The sequence below is a fragment of the Chlorocebus sabaeus genome, chromosome 17 (assembly GCF_047675955.1).
Source record: "Chlorocebus sabaeus isolate Y175 chromosome 17, mChlSab1.0.hap1, whole genome shotgun sequence".
Lineage (NCBI taxonomy): Eukaryota > Metazoa > Chordata > Mammalia > Primates > Cercopithecidae > Chlorocebus > Chlorocebus sabaeus.
The window spans coordinates 41,992,737-42,012,304 of NC_132920.1; the positions used below are offsets into that span (position 1 = coordinate 41,992,737).

Below are 19,568 nucleotides of genomic sequence, written 5' to 3' on the forward strand. Positions count from 1 at the left end.
ACTGCAACCTCGGCCCACTGGGTTCAAGTGATTCTCCTGCCTCAGCCTCCAGAGTAGCTGGGATTACAGATGCCCACCACCATCTCTCTCTCTTTTTTTTTTTTTTTTGAGATGGAGTCTCGCTGTGTCGTCCAGGCTGGAGTGCAGCGGCGCTATCTCAGCTCACTGCAACCTCTGCCTCCCGGGTTCAAGCAATTCTCCTGCCTCAGCCCCCAGAGTAGCTGGGACTACAGGCGTGCACCACAATGCCCAGCTAAGTTTTGTATTTTTTGTAAAGACAGGGTTTCACTGTGTTAGCCAGACTGGTCTCAAACTCCTGACCTCAAGTGATCCACCCGCACAGGCTTCCCAAAGTAGTGGGATTACAGGCATGAGCCACTGTGCAGGGCCACTCCTACACATACATTTGAATCTCAGGTTGAATTTTCACATAATAATATCTGCTTTTGGTATATTACTATTAATTATATTTTCAGGATGAAACTACTGAACATTTTGTACTTTTTTGTTTGGTAGCAGTGATGATCCTGTACTGAGCTATATATACAGTTTCATCCAGGTCTCCTGGTGATCAAGATCTGTAAGATGATTGATGGGTGTTTAGGAGATGCCACTTGTGGTACAAAGCTAAGCTAGCTGGCCCTCAAGGGATCAGACTTTTTGATTAATTAACTTAATATTCTTGCTAAAGAGTTCTGTACCTAAAACCTAACCCCTTTTCCAGGAGGATGGCTGACTGGAGGCAAGATGGCAAAAGAAGACTGATCATATTAAATTCAAGGATTCTGAATACACTGGGAGAACACATGTATACACACACACACACGCACACGTATGCACACACTCTTAGAAATGTTGACTCTCTGCAGAGGAGAAGGGGCAGCCAAAAGTGGATGAGAACCAGATTGTCTGGGTAAGGATTAAGCTTCAGAGCTTAGTAGTTTGTGCTGCCTCCAGATCAAAGGGGCCCACTTGCTACAACCTGGTGAGGCCATTCATAGAGCTGATGTTAAAAAGGCATGGCATGCATTTTGAGCCACCCCAGTGTCCTGTCCCCAATTTGTCCTACTGCTCAGGCCCTGCTCAATAACAGTTCCCTTACTAACCTGGGGAATCAGCTCTGTCCACACCTTGGTCAGCTAACCCAACTTCCCTATGAATCCCAACACATGAATGTTCCAACCAATGGAAGAAAGATGTCACTCACCGGCCAGAATTTTTCTTAAGCCAAGAAAGGATTATCCTGTGCAATAGAACCCCTGATCTCATTTGCTAACTCTTCCTTTTACTGAAGATAAGCATTATACTCTGTCTTTAGCCATACTGTATATGTGACCCAATGGCACAGAGATCAGCTCCATTAAGTGCAGCACATGTGCAATGAGACTTGCACAATGCAAACTACTTCCTGTGTCATTCTGCTTGGGATTACCACATTGGTATTAAGGTCTCCCTAAAGGAAAGTGGGATAAAAGTCTGTACAGGCATGAAAAGATTTCTCTTGTTTAAAATACTTGTTGAGATTTTGTGCTTTTGAAATGGAACAGGAAAATCAAGTGGGGAGAAGAGCCAGAAACAAGGCTGGGTTAGGATAATAAACCCCCAAACAGCATGTGGATATCTGCAAGCAGGTATTTAGGATATCTACATAATAAAACCTGTAAGAGGAAACCCAAAAGCCACTCGAAGTCTTTTGTTTTAGCATGATCTCCCTGACAAGCTAGTGATAAAACAAGGTCCGAACTAAAGGCTCCCTGTTCTCTACTGCCACATGGAAAAATTTTATCCCTACCACTGAGAGAATCAGGATTTACCCTTCCAAAAGCTGACCAAAGGAATCATGGTTTGTCCCTGTAGTATGCCTCTCTAATACCATGTTCTCTACAGCAGCTAGACAGGCAATCATAAATATATATATATATATATATATACACACACACACACACACACACACACATCAAAGTGTATATAAGTATATATGTCAGACTTTCTTGAATTGTACCCTTGAAATATGGTTTATTTGAAATGTGGTTTATTCTATGAAAATTATACCTCAATATAGTTGTCAAGCATTATTCAGACATACACAGATATGAGTAATTTACTCCTAATAAAATAGGGGATGCAGGCAGTGGCTTCTTAAAGTATTAGGTGAAAACTGACAGGAAATGTTATGGATAAGACTGACAATACCTAACTCTACTGATCAATTTTGCTTGAAACTAGGGCAACTAGACCTCCCTGATACAATGCCATGAAAGGTTCATAGCAGCATCACCTATTATAAAATACTCTTGCTAAAAGAACTGAGCCTGAGTCCAAGGAAGCCTTTGGATCTAACTACCAGGTTATAGGAAACCTAGGAGCCAAGAACATGCTGTCATAGGCTGCAGCTGGCCAAATCACCAAATCGAAATGTAGCAAATGCTACAGGATCCGTCAGTCATCTGGTTTCTTTAACAAATAAATGGCATGAAAAAAAGGCAAGTGGGAGTGGATTTGCTCTAGATTATTAGAAACCTATAGACACAGCAATCAAATGCAATCTGTGGTTCTTATTTAGGTCCAGATTTGAACAAACCAACCATAAAAAGATATTTTTGAGATAACTGGAGAAAAATGTTTTAAAATACTGTCTGTATCTAGCTACACCATTAGTTTTTTTCTTTTTTTAAGTTTTATTGAGGTATAATTGACATACAATGAGCTGCACATATTTAAAGTTTATAATCTGGTAAGTTTTAACATATGATATACTTGTGAAACCACTGCAATTAAAACAATAAACACATCAGTCACCCTTAAAAGTTACCTTGTGCCCCTTTGTAACCCCTTCTTCCAGCTTCCCTCCCTACCACCGCCCTTAGTCCACAACTAGAGAAACTGAACATGGACTAAGCATTAAGTGACACCAAGTAATTATTAGTTTAATGTGATAATGGTGCTGTGGTTCCATTTTTAATCTTTGTATGGTAGAAATACCTCTGAAATATTTGTAGGTGAAATATTAATATTATGATTGATATATGGAATTTGCTTTGAAGTACTCCAGGAAAAAAAAATAAGAGAAAAAACAAGATTGTCAAAATGTCTGTAATGGTTGAAGCAAACAATATATCAGTAGTGAGAGAAAACCTTGGGATACAAGCTATTCACAAATTAGACAGGTTATGAGATAGGTACATGGAATTTATTATACTACTCTCTTTATTTTGGGGTATGCTTGAAATATAACATAAAAATATTTTTAGGCCAGCATGGTAGCTCACACCTGTAATCACAGCACTTTGGGAAGCTGAGGTGGGCAGATCGCTTGAGGCCAGGAGTTCAAGACCAGCCTGGACGACGTGGTGAGACCCCATCTCTACAAAAACTACAAAAAATTATCTGGGCGTGGTGGCATGTGCCTGTAGTCCCAGCTACTTGGGAGACTGACGTGGGAGGATTGATTGAGCCCAGGAGGTTGAGGCTGCAGTGAGCCGTGATTGTGCCACTGCACTCCAGTCTGGGCAAGAGAGCAAGACTCTGTCTCAAAACAAATAAATAAGTAAATAAATAAATAAGTAAATAAATAAAACACCTTTAAAGACAAGAAAAGCAAACAATATATCAGTAGTGAGAGAAAACCTTGGGATACAAGCTGTTCACAAATTAGATAGGTTATGAAATACTCTTCATTTTTACCATCATTTCTAGTTTTACTTTGAAATGTACCCTTTGAAAAACACCTCCCACCTGATCCCCCACACCAAATCAAAGTGGTGCAGTTTTTCTCAGTAGCGTTAGTCACAGAGATTGCCTGCATGAGCCTTTCTGTCTGGGCCTCAAGTCTGCCTTTTAGACTCAGAAGGCAACCCCCAGCCACCGCCCCCAACCCCACCACCCTACCAAATTTCTTTCAGTAACCTCACCAGATTTTTATCCACAATTTGTCTACAAAATTTCCTGATTAGCTCTGTCTTTGCGGGGCATGAGGCCACTTTAGTCAGTCTGTTGAAATGCCCTTGCTTAGCCAAACGTTGTTTTCTCTTTCTGAAACTTCCACTTTACTGGGAAAGAAAAGTCCGAGGCCTGGCATGGTAGCTCAGGCCTGTAATCCCAGTACTTTGGGAGGCCAAGGTGGGTAGATCATTTGAGGTCAGGAGTTCAGCATCAGCCTGGCTAACATGGTGCAACCCTGTCTCTACTAAAAAATACAAAAATCAGCCGGGTGTGGTGGTGTGCGCCTGTAATCCCAGCTACTCTGGAGGCTGAGGCAGGACAATTGCTTGAGCCTGGGAGGCAGAGGTTGCAATAAGCTGAGATCGCACCACTGCACTCCTGATTTTTAAGCAATTCTGCTCCTTTCTCATGGACTCCAATTATCCAGGTGGAAAGAAGCTCATCCTATACATTTATAAGTCTCACTGTAGTCTCAGCAAACAATAGAACAAAAATTATATTTTTAAAAATATAGTATTTTTGTTTTTCTGACCCCAGTCACATAAAGGTTACCCCCAGTCTACATGACATTGGTTTTACAAAGCAAAATCTGGCCACACAGATCCAACACAGTATTCACAAATACCAACAGGTTGGTTTTCAATCATAGAAACAATGTGAAAAATAGCACTTGGTCTAGTTTAAAAAGCCTATTGAATCCATAATGTATGTATAGTAGAGTAATAGAATACTAGTGCTACCACTATAACAGTTAACTACCGAATGTATTTTCTCTGAGAAAATTATTTCAAACTTGCAACTTGAGACGCCAAGAATTGCTTTCCCAGCTGCAGCTCAAGCAGTGAAATTGGGAATCTCCCTCCTCCCACTTTCTCCACATGGCTGAAGAGGGCTTTCCACACATGGTCATTTGTATGGAAGACACATATACATTAGGAACTGCCTGCAGAGAAGAAAAGGAACAATTTCTGTGAATAGAAAATAAATCTGACTGGAATATACAAATGGATCCTCAAGATTAGATGCTGGTGTCAGTTATTTCGGTGGTTGTTCTAAGAAATGGGAACCCGTCTTCCTGATGTCCTGCTGCTTAAACGACAGCAGTCCATTTAGTTCTGTGCCTCTCCAGCAACATACCAAAGCATGTCTGTCAGGAAGGAGGCCCATCATATTTTGCATGAAGACAACTTTTAGGCTAGGCGCGGTGGCTCATGCCTGTAATCCCAGTACTTTGGGAGGCTGACGTGGGCGGATCACGAGTTCAAGAAATCGAGACCATCCTGGCCAACATGGTGAAACTCCATCTCTACTAAAAATACAAAAATTAGCTGGGGGTAGTGGTGCGTGCCTGTCATCCCAGCTACTCAGGAGGCTGAGGCAGAAGAATCACTTGAGCCAAGATCACACCACTGCACTCGAGCCTGGCAACAGAGTGAGACTCCATCTCAAAAAAAAAAAAAAAAAAAGCAACTTTTAAGTACTTGGTTTCAAGAGAAAAGATGACAAATATCCAAAGAAAAGGAGCCAAATACACAGGAGTATTTGTTAAATATATACAGAAGGAGAACACTGGAAGCTACAAAGAGATCATTTATCATTCATGCACTTTAATAGGGAATAAGTTAAATGAATTGTAAATCAGCCATAAGTGGAAACCACCAGTTATTTTTTAAAAAGGAAAAAAGAGGCAGGGCTATATGTACAACTCAAAATACAGTATATGAAAAAAGCAAAGGGGCAGAACAATGTGTATAATATATCATGAATATACATGCAAGCATACATATACACACATGCAAATAAGAGGATAACAAGAAACTGTAACAGCACATGCTTTGTGGGATGGAGATGGAAAGGAGACTCAGTGGTCAACCTTTGTACCTTTTGGGGAAAAAAGTCACATTACCTATTTTAAAAAAAGGACATGGCACTGAGAAGATTCAGTGTTTCAGTAATCTTAAAAATTGAGGCATCAGCAGGATGACTGAAGATAAGCACAGAGCTAAAATGGTTTACTCTGTTTTCGTTAGGAAATAAGGTTTAGAGATAGGCAATCTGGAATTTATGGCATATAGAGTACCTAAGGAATTCTAGCTAGTAGCACTAGCCATTACAAAAAGAGTCCCCTCCCCACATCTTTTCCATAAGCCGATGACTACAAAATGCAGGCTCTGAAGAGTCTGTACTCTGCAAAGTGGCAATACAGCAGAGCCTCAGTCAGTCAAGTGTCAATCATTTGACATTTCTTATCAACCAAGGTACCAAGGTAATTTCTAGTCTTCTTCCCCAGGGGCCACTACCAAAAACTGTCCATAGAAGTGAATTTGTGGACAGACTCTCTTTTCGCCAAGTCTCAAGAGATCTTCCCCTCATGGAACAGCTCCTAACATTATTGCAGTGTACTGGTAATCTCTCTCAATATCCAACCAACCTCTCTGAAATGGGCAGTGGAGGTGGTGGAGGGGTCAGAAGAGAGGGAGGGAAGAAGGCGGGGAGGGAGAGAGAGACAGAGAGAGAGAGAGAGTGTGTGTGTGTGTGAGAGAAAGAGAAAACAGTTAAGGGAATCAGCTGAATGGTGAAGCACTCCTCCTCCATACCATTCTAAATTCACAAGGTGCACTATAAGCCTCAGTTTCTTAGTGCCTAAAGTTGGAGAGCACTAATACCTACACTGCAGAGAGCTGTTCTGAGGGAGGCTCAAATGAGATAGCCACGTACTCTAAAAGTAGTTAAACCTAATCAAAATACTGGCTGACTTGGCCAGCCCTGTTACCCATCCCCAGGCCAGTTATTTTTGCCTCCACAGGGCCCAAAGTCAGGCTGGTTTTCAGCATATTACAGTAACTGAGTCTCTAGTTTTGATTTTATCCAGAAAATTTCATCTAATAAGGTATTCATAATAAGCTATTCTTAAACAAGAAAATGGAGGATACTTTTATATTAAAAATTTAAAAAAATCGCTATCTTTTCAGAGCAAATTTGAGGGTTTTTCTAATATTATCTATTAAATCTTTAAAAATTGTTTAATAGCAACACAGTGCAAGGATAATAAAAATCCAATTTAGATGTTTTTAAAAAAACAAACAAACAAAAAACATGGCATCACCGGGCAGAGTGGCTCATGCCTGTAATCTCAGCACTTTGGGAGGCCGAGGCGGGCAGATCACCTGAGGTCGCGAGTTCGAGACCAGCCTGACCACCATGCAGAAACCCCGTCTCTACTAAAAATACAAAATTAGCCAGGCGTGGTGGTGCCTATAATCCCAGCTACTCGGGAGGCTGAGGCAGGAGAATCGCTTGAACCCGGGAGGCAATGATTGTGGTGAGCTGAGATCGCGCCATTGCACTCCAGCCTGGGCAACAAGAGCGAAACTCTGTCTCCAAAACAAAAAACAAAAACAAACCCATAGCATCACAAAATGCAGTCAAATTAAAGAAAGCAGAATCAGCCTTAGCTCACTCTCCAATGGGGGTATGCCCGTTGAATACTTACAGGTCCAAGAGAACGCGCTGCATGGCAAATACATAAAGGGGGCCCTCTTTCAAATAAGGCATAGAAGGCATTTCAAAGACGTGAACTGTGCATGAACCCTCATCTCTTGTACAAGAATAAAGCAGATGTACTTCTGGGAACTCAACTATAGTAAGCAGGCCCAAGAGGTGAGAGGACTGGGCCCTAACTTGTACAAGAATCAAACAGGCTGACCACAAAAAGAGGGCCAGTGCATACCCAGGCAATGAACTTACTACAGTTTAAGTCCTACAAATCTTAGCTACCTCTGCCTATTTTAAAATATCAACCTCCTGGTGTGCCAGTAAGTCTCACCATTTGAATTAAGACATCGAAGTCCCTATTAAAGGCAAATATTTTAAGGGAAACACCCTAAGCCAATCAACTACCAATAACTAAGTGCAGGTTAATTTACTGTAGCAAGAGATGGAAAGCAGAGCTCAGGCATATGATACTGCCTAAGTAAATGCTGACAGAAAGAAACTGAAGAGGAAGGGAAAAGCATGAATCATTGCCTGAGATCCCACAGAAGGGAGTTCTGAGCCTTAAGGTTCTAATGGACACCAACAAGAGAGGTCACTTAAAAGAAAAAAAAAAAAAAGATATGAGAACACGAAAAATAAGTCTCACTGACTTCATAATTTTTTCCAGCATCTCTCCTACATTGCCCGTGGTAAATGTGCTGAACACTGTACATACCCATGAAATTATTATATCAGTGAGGTATATTCTTAGCAAATATTCAATAATAAAACAAGGTATATATGTAATTTATTAAGTTTTTAAGAGATGTGAATAACTAGAAAAGTAATTATTCTAAACTAACCTTTAGAATAATAACCTTTAGTTTATGAACAAGGTGCTGTGTGAGCCTGATTTCTCAGTAAATTTTAAAATTATTTTTGTCTTTTTTTCCTCAAGACCAGCCTACCATTGAATGTTTATTATTTTCAAGTTAGTGATCACAAACAGCCTATAGCCAAGGGTAAATAAAGAATAGTTTGTTTGAAGACAGGATAACAGTCTCATCAAACCACCTAATTTAGCTACAATCAACTTATCAAAATATGTATCATCACTATACCTACCATTTACACAGAAACTTAACAGAACTAATAAGAACTAAACTGGGGCAGGTGCATTGGCTCACGCCTATAATCCCAGCATTTTGGGAGACCGAGGCAGGTGGATCGTTTGAGTCCAGGAGTTCGAGACCAGCCTGGGCAAAATGGTGAAACCCCGTCTCTACAAAAACTACAAAAAGTTATCTGGGCATGGTGGCATGCACCCTGTAGTCCCAGCTACTCAGGAGGCTGAAGTGGGAAGAGCAATTGAACCCAGGAGGCAGAGGCTGCAGTGAGCTGAGATCACACAACTGCACTCCAACCTGGGTGACAGAGCAAGTGAGACCCCATCTCAAAAGAAAAAAAAAAAAGAAGAACTAAATTGCTTTGAAGGAACTATGAATAAGAAACATCCTATCTAATATTGGCAGAAGCAAAGTAATACATATTACACATTCCAAGAGACCAAACAATAGATCTCTATGGGACCATTTAATGCATTACTAATTCTAAGAAGCCAACATACATGAGTCTGCCAACAAAGAAAATATGCCATAGAATTGTTCCAGACATGATTTGCACCTTAATGGGAAGGTGAGAGCAGGACTGTTAAGGTGATGATGTCATTGAGCAGGTTCAAGAAATAAGGAATTGTCACACAACAATGATATAAAATGTCTCCAAAACAGCAATTAAGGTTTTATCTTCCGAGGTTGAAATTAGAAAAAAAAAAAACAGTGGACACAATAATCTATCTGCTAAAAATACTAAAACCCTGAGGTGTGAATGACAGCAGAGTTCTGGGGCCCCCCAAACCCAATCAAAGTGACTGAGATATAACCTCACAGAACCAAAGAGAATATGATTGTGGAGGACTGCCAGCCTATGCCTGACCACAAATTGTAAGGTCAGCAGTTAAGAGGAGAGCATCTTTTGACCAACGGTTAGGCAGTGTTCTTCCTTCAGCTAAAGACAGCAAGTCCCCCAACTAAAAAATACAACTACTCAACCCTGTTGATATCATATAAGGGCCTGATACCAACAGTCGCTAAAACCATCCAGCAGACTCCCTCCGCACGGATTCCTTGCACAGAAAACCAAAATCAATTTTCCACATACCTCGTCTACAGGGAGAGAATGTAATAACAACCAACCTCAAGTACTAGTTGGCTTAACAGTTTTGTTTCTCACTGAAAATGAATCTTCACGCCAATGATGTTGATCATATAAGTCAGTTCCCAAGAAACTGGGCATAATATGTTATTCTCACAAAATTGAGGCGGTGAGCCTTTAGAGATAAGGTCTAGACCCTAGTTATGACTTCACCCAGGTAATGCCACCTGGGAGGGCTCTGAGTAAGAAGCTAGCTAGCTGGCATTTTCAGAGGTAAGTTACTCCCCATTTATTTCAGATTTCTCCAAGTAGAATATAGTCAGGCCGGGTGTGGTGGCTCATGCCTGTAATCCCAGCACTTTGGGAGGCCGAGGCGGATGGATCACTTGAGGTCAGGAGTTTGAGACCAGCCTGGACGACATAGTGAAACCCTGTCTCTACTAAAAATACAAAAATTAGCCAGGAGTGGTGGTGGGCGCCTGTAGTCCAGCTACCCGGGAGGCTTACATAGGAGAATTGCTTGAACCCAGGAGGCAGAAGTTGCAATGAGCCAAGATTGTACCACTGCCCTCCAGTTTGGGCAATAGAGCAAGGGGCAGTAGAGCAAGACTCTGTCTCAAGAAAAAAAAAAAATACAGTCAGACAAAATTTGCCTGGGTCTGGATACTTTTTGGTATCTTGATAATTAAGTTGCATTACAAATAATTAAATCAGCTATCATTTATTGAACACTTACTACATCCAGGCACTGTTCTAAAACTTAATATATGTCATTTATTTTTCTCAACAATCTAATGAGGCAGTAATTTTAACCCCATTTTAAACAAAACAAACAGGCTCAGAGAAGTAAAGAAACTTCTCCAAGGTTGCACTGCTGGTACATGGCTGAGCTGTGAGATGAATTACAAAGCTGGCTCTTAGTCAACTTTGATTGACCACTCTCAGAATTTAAAATTTTTAAAATTTACATTTTCTAAATTACTAAAGTAAAATTGAACATTTTTTCATATATCTATTGGCTATTTTTTCTCTACTGTGAGCTGACAAAACATATAATCACCACTAAAGCTACCACTCACATAAGAACTTGCCAAAACTAATAAGAACTAAGCTGCAGCTGGGCGCGGTGGCTCACACCTGTAATCCCAGCACTTTGGGAGGCCAAGGCGGGTAGATCATGAGGTCAGGAGATCGAGACCAGCCTGGCCAACATGGTGAAACCCCATCTCTACTAAAAATACAAAAAAAAATTAGTCGGGCATGGTGGCACATGCCTGTAGTCCCAGCTACTTGGGAGGCCGAGGCAGGAGAATTGCTTGAACCCAATTCTCCTGCCTCAACCTCAGGCAGAGGTTGCAGTGAGCCAAGATTGCACCACTGCACTCCAGCCTGGGAGACAGAGTAAGACTCTGTCTCAAAAAAAAAAAAAGAACCAAGCTGCTTTGAAGGTGTTATCAATAGAAACATCATATTTAATACTGGCAGAAACAAAATATAGGCATTACATATTCCAAGAGATCAACTAACCTTTGCCTATTTTTTGATTAGGTTGTATTTTTTATATTAAATGATTAGAGTTCTTTATATATTCTGAATACAAGGCCTCTGGCAGTCAGATGTGTTGTAAATATCCTCTGTCTGCAGTTTGTCTTTTGTTTAAGGCATCTTTTGTCATACATAAGATTTAAAGTTAATACAATCATATGATGCATCTTATAATTTCATCTTTTGTTTATGAAATCCTTTCTTATGCCAAGGTAATGAAGGTACCTGCCAACAGTTTCTTCTAAAAGTTTTGAAGTTTACACTTAGGTTGTCAATACATCTGGATTTCTTCCCCTTAGCCTCACCCTTAATCATTTGAAATTTTGATTGGCATTTATTGAATTTATAAACTTTTTTAGGGAAAATTACCTCTTTATTATACGAAGTCTTCCCATCCATGAACATGGTATCTCTCTGTTTATTCAGGTCTTTTGATTATGTTTTCTCCCCAAGATATGTATTTCTTGTTTAGATATTTCCTGGATACTTTATGGTTTTTTTGTGGCTACTGTGAAAAGAATCTTTAAAAAAGTATACATTTACTAAATGATTATTGCTGGTAGACAGGAATGTGATTGATTTTTGTATTAGGTTTAATCATATGAAACTGCAAATAAATATTTACTTGACCATTTTGACCTACATAAATTATAATTTCGTATGGTTGAATCAAAAGGTTGCTGATCTGAAACTCAGAAACCTTGCAGAACTGTTATTATTAGCTCTAATAATTTGTGGATTCTCTTGAATTTTCTTTTTCTTTTTTTAGATGGTGTTTCGCTCTTGTTGCCGAGGCTGGAGTGCAATGGTGTGGTCTTGGCTCACTGCAACCTCGCCTCCCAGATTCAAGCGATTCTCCTGCCTCAGCCTCCTGAGTAGCTGGGATTACAGGCATGCAACACAATGCCCGCCTAATTTTGTATTTTTAGTAGAGACAGGATGTCTCCATGTTGGTCAGGCTGGTCTTGAACTCCTGACCTCAGGTGATCTGCCCATCTCAGCCTTCCAAAGTGCTGAGATTACAGGCGTGAGCCACCATGCCCGGCGATTCTCTTGAATTTTCTATGGATATCTACGTAGTCTTCAAATACAGACAGCTTGGTCCTCTCTTTTCTTTTTCTTATCTTCTGGAATTAACCAGGAAGTTCAGTTGATTAATAAATATTAAGGCTGATAGTGGGCACCATGTACTGTTGTTAATTTGAGAGGGAACAGGTCTATAGTTTTACTGGTAAGTGTGATGTCTACTAAAGGAAGTTTTGGTTAACTTTAGGTTAAGAAAGTTTTTTATTTCTAGCTTTGTGAAAAAAATTTAATCAGACTAAATATTAAAGTTTTTTTTTTTTTTTTTTTTTGAGACAGAGTCTCGCTCTGTCGCCCAGGCTGGAGTGCAGTGGCCGGATCTCAGCTCACTGCAAGCTCCGCCTCCCAGGTTCACGCCATTCTCCTGCCTCAGCCTCCTGAGTAGCTGGGACTACAGGCGCCTGCCACCTTGCCCGGCTAGTTTTTTGTATTTTTTAGTAGAGACGGGGTTTCACCATGTTAGCCAGGATGGTCTCAATCTCTTGACCTCGTGATCCACCCGTCTCGGCCTCTCAAAGTGCTGGGATTACAGGCTTGAGCCACAGCGCCCAGCCTAAATATTAAAGTTTATCTAATGTTTTCTTCTGAACCTATTAAGAAAATAAAAAGATCTTCCCATTTAAAAAATTAATATGTTGGATGATATCAGTGATGTATTTTCTGATATGAAACCATCCTTGCAATATAATAATTTAAACAAACTATTTGGTCCTGATGTTTTGTTTTTTAATACAATGATACATTCAATTTGCTAGTACTGTATTTAGATGTTTCAAATCCATTTTCAGAAGATTAGCCTTTCATTTTCTTATATATACTGACTTTCCCTGTTTTGTATCAAGATTACACTAACCTCAAAACCTGAGATGGACAGCTTTCCCACTTTATCTCTTCTCTGAAACAGTTTAATTCTTCTATGGTTTATCTGTTCCAAGAAGGTCTGATAAAACTTACCTCTAAACCTGTCTCATCTAGGCATTTTGCAGGATTGTTGTCAATGTTTAATATAGCTAAGTTCAGAGGAAGATCCAAAAATCCTCCCAGTGATCACAGGTCTCCAAGTCTTGGGAAATTATGCCTTGGTAACCTAGTGTCTACTTTAACCCCTACAGAAATTCCATATAAGTTTATACTTTTGAAAATAAATAACTAGTATGTTAATGATAGAAAGACAATGATGGAGCAAACAAAACAGATTTGCAAGCAATTCAAATTTAGGAAAGCAGGCCAGGCGTGGTGGCTTACACCTGTAATCTCAGTACTTTGGAAGGCTGAGCCGGTGGATCACCTGAGGTCAACCAGTTCAACACCAGCCTCACCAACATGGTGAAACCCCATCTGTACTAAAAATACAAAAATGAGCCAGGCGTGGTGGTGCGTATCTGTAATCCCAGCTACTCAGGAGGCTGAAGCAAGAGAATCACTTGAACCTGGGAGGTGGCAGTTGCAGTGAGCCAAGATTGCACCATTGCACTCCAGCCTGGGTAACAGAGCAAGACTCCGTCTCAAGAAAAAAAAAAAAAAAAAAAAGAATTTAGGAAAGCAGCATGAAGTACCAGTGCTGACTGGCCAAGTGATTGTTATACACTGGTGCTACCTGTACAGGCTGATTGATAGGAACCTCCACACAAGATAACCTGCATTGTCACTATAAAAAGTAGAGCTGATTGCCATTCTAACTGGTGTGAGATGGTATCTCATTGTGGTTTTGATTTGCATTTCTCTGATGGTCAGTGATGATGAGCATTTTTTCATGTGTCTGTTGGCTGTATGAATGTCTTCTTTTGAGAAGTGTCTGTTCATATCCCTTGCCCACTTTTTGATGGGGTTGTTTGTTTTTTTCTTGTAAATTTGTTTGAGTTCTTTGTAAGTTCTGGATATTAGCCCTTTGTCAGATGAGGAGATTGCAAAAATTTTCTCCCATTCTGGAGGTTGCCTGTTCACTCTGATGGTAGTTTCTTTTGCTGTGCAGAAGCTCTTTAGTTTAATTAGATCCCATTTGTCAATTTCAACAGGTGCTGGAGAGGATGTGGAGAAATAGGAACACTTTTACACTGTTGGTGGGATTGTAACCTAGTTCAACCATTATGGAAAACAGTATGGCAATTCTTCAAGGATCTAGAAGTACCATATGACCCAGCCATCCCATTACTGGGTATATACCCAAAGGATTATAAATCATGCTGCTATAAAGACACATGCACACGTATGTTCATTGCAGCACTATTCACAATAGCAAAGACTTGGAATCAACCCAAATGTCCATCAGTGACAGACTGGATTAAGAAAATGTGGCACATATACACCATGGAATACTATGCAGCCATAAAAAAGGATGAGTTCGTGTCCTTTGTAGGGACATGGATACAGCTGGAAACCATCATTCTCAGCAAACTATCGCAAGAACAGAAGATGAAGCACCGCATATTCTCACTCATGGGTGGGAACTGAACAATGAGATCACTTGGACTCTGGAAAGGGAACATCACACACCAGGGCCTATTATGGGGAGCGGGGAGTGGGGAGGGATTGCATTGGGAGTTATACCTGATGTAAATGACGAGTTGATGGGTGCTGACGAGTTGATGGGTGCAGCACACCAACATGGCACAGGTGTACATATGTAACAAACCTGCACATTGTGCACATGTACCCTGGAACTTAAAGTATTATAATAATAATAATAATAATAAAGTACAGCTATCGACCGGGCACGGTGACTCACACCTGTAATCCCAGCACTTTGGGAGACAGAGGTGGGCAGATCACCTGAGGTCAGCAGTTCGAGACCAGCCTGGCTAACATGGTGAAACCCCATTTCTACTAAAAATACAAAAAACTGCCGGGCACCGTGGCTCCCGCCTGTAATCCCAGCACTTTGGGAGGCCGAGGTGAGCAGATCACGAAGTCAAGACCAGCCTGACCAACATGGTGAAACCCCATCTCTACTAAAAATACAAAAATTAGCCGGGCGTGGTGGTACACACCTGTAACCCCACCTACTCAGAAGGCTGAGGCAGGAGAATTGCTTGAACCCAGGAGGTGGAGGTTGCAGGGAGCTGAAATTGTGCCACTGCACTCCAGCCTGGGCAACAGAGCAAGACTCCGTCTCAAAACAGAAATAAAAATAAAAATAAATAAAAATACAAAAAATTAGCCAGGTGTGGTGGTGTGCACCTGTAATCCCAGCTACTTGGGAAGCTGAAGCAGGAGAATTGCTTGAACCCAGGAGGCAGAGGTTGCAGTGAGCCGAGACCGCTGCACTCCAGCTTGGGCAACAAGAGCAAAACTGCATCTCAAAAAAAAAAAGGAGAGCTATCATTTTTGAAATAAACTAATCATTTTTCTCCACCACTAACTCTCCTGAGCTTCTAAATCCATACTTCACATTAAACATTACTCCAAACTAAAAACAACCACCACACAACCCATAACCTCCACATTTAATGGACTGTCTGTATGAAAAAATCCAAGTTCCTCAGACAGACCTTCAAAAGTATTGCACACAATCTGACCCCAAACAAGCTTCTCATACTATCTCCCACCCTTTCTTTGCATCCAAACCACCAGATGGACTGGTCTACTATTTCCTCAGAACTCTCAAGAACAGTTAATTCCTTGAGATGCTATCCTTCCTCTTCTGTACCAACCCTCAAAGGCCAGCTTAGGTCCTGTCCTTTTTTTAAGGCTTTTCCTGATCATTCTACTACCCAGTGAATCTCTCCCTCAAAGAACACCTCATTGTTCACAGTCCTTAATTGTTTTATCTGGTTTACTAACCATAGTCCAAACTCCCTAAGGTAAAGTCTGTACTGTTTTTTTTTTTTTTTTTTTTTTTTTTACCACTCACCCCCTGCACAAGGCTCTTGATATAAAGAACTAAGAACTTGACCCCAAATATTTCCTGGGCATCTTTTACTCATGTTACTTGATAGTCTTGATTTGTAATTCTAGGTGGAGCTGCTTCCCTTTGATAAATTAACTGAGCAGAGATGATTATCTTCTGAAATTCTGTGATGATTGCTCATTTAACCTATTCTTTCCAGTTCTAGCTCCTTTGTAGGGCACTATGTAAGACTATCACGCTTTCCTAGCCACAGATATATGTACTGGCAAATACCTAGGTCCTAGTATAAACAAAATTGGGTATGTACAGGCAAAAAAAGTCAAATGTTTAAAAAAACTTGGCTTTCAATAAACAGCTCACACACATGGTATGTTGCTTGCAAAGAGAAAAAACAAGCATGGTAAGGATGCCATTTTTAATGGCTCCCAAAAATATGACATACTTAAATGTGTTTTTTTTCCAACTAGAAACCTGGTGTTATTATGAGGAAATGGGTTGTTCAAGGATACCAGCTTCCATGAAAGGGGATTTTTGGCAAGCACTTTATCACTAGAAATTAGTCAAAGAAAACATTTTCTGAGCACTCGCCTACGATATACCAAACGCTATGCTTTAGGTGTAGAAATCAGCCAAAACAACATTAGGCAACATTACAAAAACTCATTTAACTAAAATGATTGACTAACTGGATGTTTTAAATCTTAAAACACTAGAATAATTTAATTGCATTGCCATGGTATCTGCACTCAGTAGTTTATTCCTGCTGGGTGTTCAAAGATCAGTGCCATAGAAATTCAGTATCTGGTATCACTGGTTTTCTTGGCTTTGTGCTTGTTAAAACTTGGTATTTCTATTGACACAGTATTTATTTATTATTTATTTATTTATTTATTTTGAGACGGAGTCTCGCGTTGTTGCCCAGGCTGGAGTGCAGTGGTGCGATCTCGGCTCACTGTAACCTACACCTTGCAGGTTCACGCCATTCTCCTGCCTCAGCCTCCCGAGTAGCTGGGACTACAGGTGCCTGCCACTACGCCCGTTGAGTTTTTTGTATTTTTAGTAGAAACGGGGTTTCACCGTGTTAGCCAGAATGATCTCGATCTCCTGACCTCATGATTCGCTCGCCTCAGCCTTCTAAAGTGCTAGGATTACAGGTGTAAGCCACCGCGCCCAGCCTTGACACAGTATTTCTGTAGTTCTATAGTTTTCTCATACTGTTCAGATTTATATAGTCTTCAATAGAAGCTAGAAAAAACCCACTAGAATAAATAAATAAATAAACCCACTAGAATAATCAAATATTTTTTATTCTTTTGCTGCTCATTAAATGTTTTCTCATTAGTTCTCATAGTAGAAATAATTTCAGAATTATAATAATAAAATAAGGACTGACAAGAAACACTACTCCAATAACTTCTTCCATACTCCCACAATTTTTGAAAGATTTTTAAAAAGTGATTCTAATTTGAAATTCAAATAGTGCAAGTAAATCCATGTAAAATACCTATACCTATACCTACCTCTCAGTAGTTCTTATTGGTATGGGTAAAAAATTTAGGTTAAAATAAGGCAGAGATGGACAAGATTATCACAGCATATGTGTAAGATTTCTGAAATGTAAGAAGTAGTAGCAAAATTTCTGTACCCCAGAAAGGGCCAAATGATGAGGTTTGGGGTGGTAGTGCATTTGGAAAACCCTGGTTGTTAACCTAGTCCACGCTATTCAGCATGTGATTTCAAATCTGTCTTGGCAGTGTTACCTACAAAGCTGTTGTTGAATTCTGCCCTTTTGGGAAAACACTGCCAATGTTGGTAAAGTGAGCACAAAACTAGAAAACATGTTGAGTATATTAAGTGGGTCCATTTTGTTTAAAACTTTAAACAAAGCTTTAAAGTGTACACATATTTGAATAGCTAAGAACATTGAAACATGCACGCCCATCACTAGGAAGAAATCGAAGGAGGCAACTAAAGGAAATTTGTCCTACTTAAAGTTCTCATGAGTTCCTCTGTAGTATGGGGCATTCTTGGGTCTCTGAGGTCCTTGAGATGTGTGACCTATGATTCTCTAGTTAATAACTACCAATTCCATTCCTATGATACCCATACTTTACCTCACTCTATCATAACATCAAGCACTATCTAAAAAGTCTCCCATGCTGTTGAGAAAATGGAAACAATGATTATACAATAATAACAGCAATAAAGAACATCAAGTATTAGGTATTTTTCACATCTTCTCTAGTCCTAAAATGCCCAGATACTATTATCCCAATTTTACATATGAGGATCTTGAATATCAGAGAGGGTAAATGATATGGTTTGGATCTGTGTCCCTACCAAATCTCATGTTGAATTTTAATCCCCAGTATTGGAGGTGGGGCCTGGTGGGAGGTGATTCGATCATGGGGGCAGTTCTCATGAATGATTTAGCACCATCCTCTTGATGCTGTTCTTGTGACAGTGTGTTCTCACGAGATCGGGTTGTTTAAAAGTGTGTAGCACCTCAACATTCTCTATCTTGCTCCTGCTCCAGCCATGTAAGATGTGCCTGCTTCCCCTTCACCTTCCACTATGACTGTAAGTTTCCTTAGGCCTCCCCAGAAACAGATGCCACTATGCTTCCTATGCAGCCTACAGAATCATGAGGTGATTAAACCTCTTTTCTTTGTAAATTACCCAGTCTCAGGTATTTCTTTATAGCAATGTGAGAATGGACTAATACAGTAAGTATTCTCAAGAACACTCACATAGAAAATAGCTGGGTCAAGGTTCCAGCTCAATACTGCCTCTCTTCAGCGTTTACAATATATCATTGTATTCAATAAATAGAAAAGAAAAAAATAATGTAAGAGTAGAAATGGAGAGATGGTAATAAGGAAAGAAGAAAGGCTGATGATTCTTAAGGAGATGAATCATTCTAAGCCCAAACCACCACTAGTCTTCAATCTGGGTCTCTACCCACCATCAAAGGGGCAATCATTAGGTTAGAGAATACAGTTTCCTTACCACCAGGTGCTGTGTCTTACATTTGCCTGGTACATCCCAGAGGGGGAAAGATTTAATAATGACTTTTGGATGGGTGGATGAGATGGAAGGATGACAAACACACATTTAGCATGCAAAGGAGGCTTTAGCCAACTTAAACGAATGCTGATGCCATTAACATTTCCATTACAAGATTCCGAAATGCAGTCATGAAAGCCGATTTAATTGTAATTTAGATTTGCTAGGTTAGTCAAGTATGGAAAATGGAAGGAACTGGGAAGTAAACACAACTGTTATTTTAAGAACTGGAAAATCTGGCCGGGCGCGGTGGGTTATGCCTGCAATCCCAGCACTTTGGGAGACCGAGGCGGGTAGATCACGAGGTCAAGAGATCAAGACCATCCTGGCCAACATGGTGAAACCACGTCTCTACTAAAAAAATACAAAAAATTAGCTGGGCGAGTTGGTGGGCGCC

At 40.3% G+C, this 19,568-nt stretch overlaps 1 protein-coding gene and 1 non-coding gene across 7 annotated transcripts in view; one reads left to right on the top strand and one right to left on the bottom strand.

Annotated features, from left to right (window-relative positions):
- USP49 (ubiquitin specific peptidase 49) overlaps nt 1-19,568 on the bottom strand; it is a 109,413-nt gene that overhangs the window by 26,522 nt on the left and 63,323 nt on the right. The window lies entirely within an intron of this gene.
- LOC119626873 (small nucleolar RNA SNORA8) lies at nt 16,830-16,969 on the top strand. The gene has a single exon (XR_005243066.1). It is a non-coding gene; the product is annotated as a small nucleolar RNA SNORA8 (small nucleolar RNA).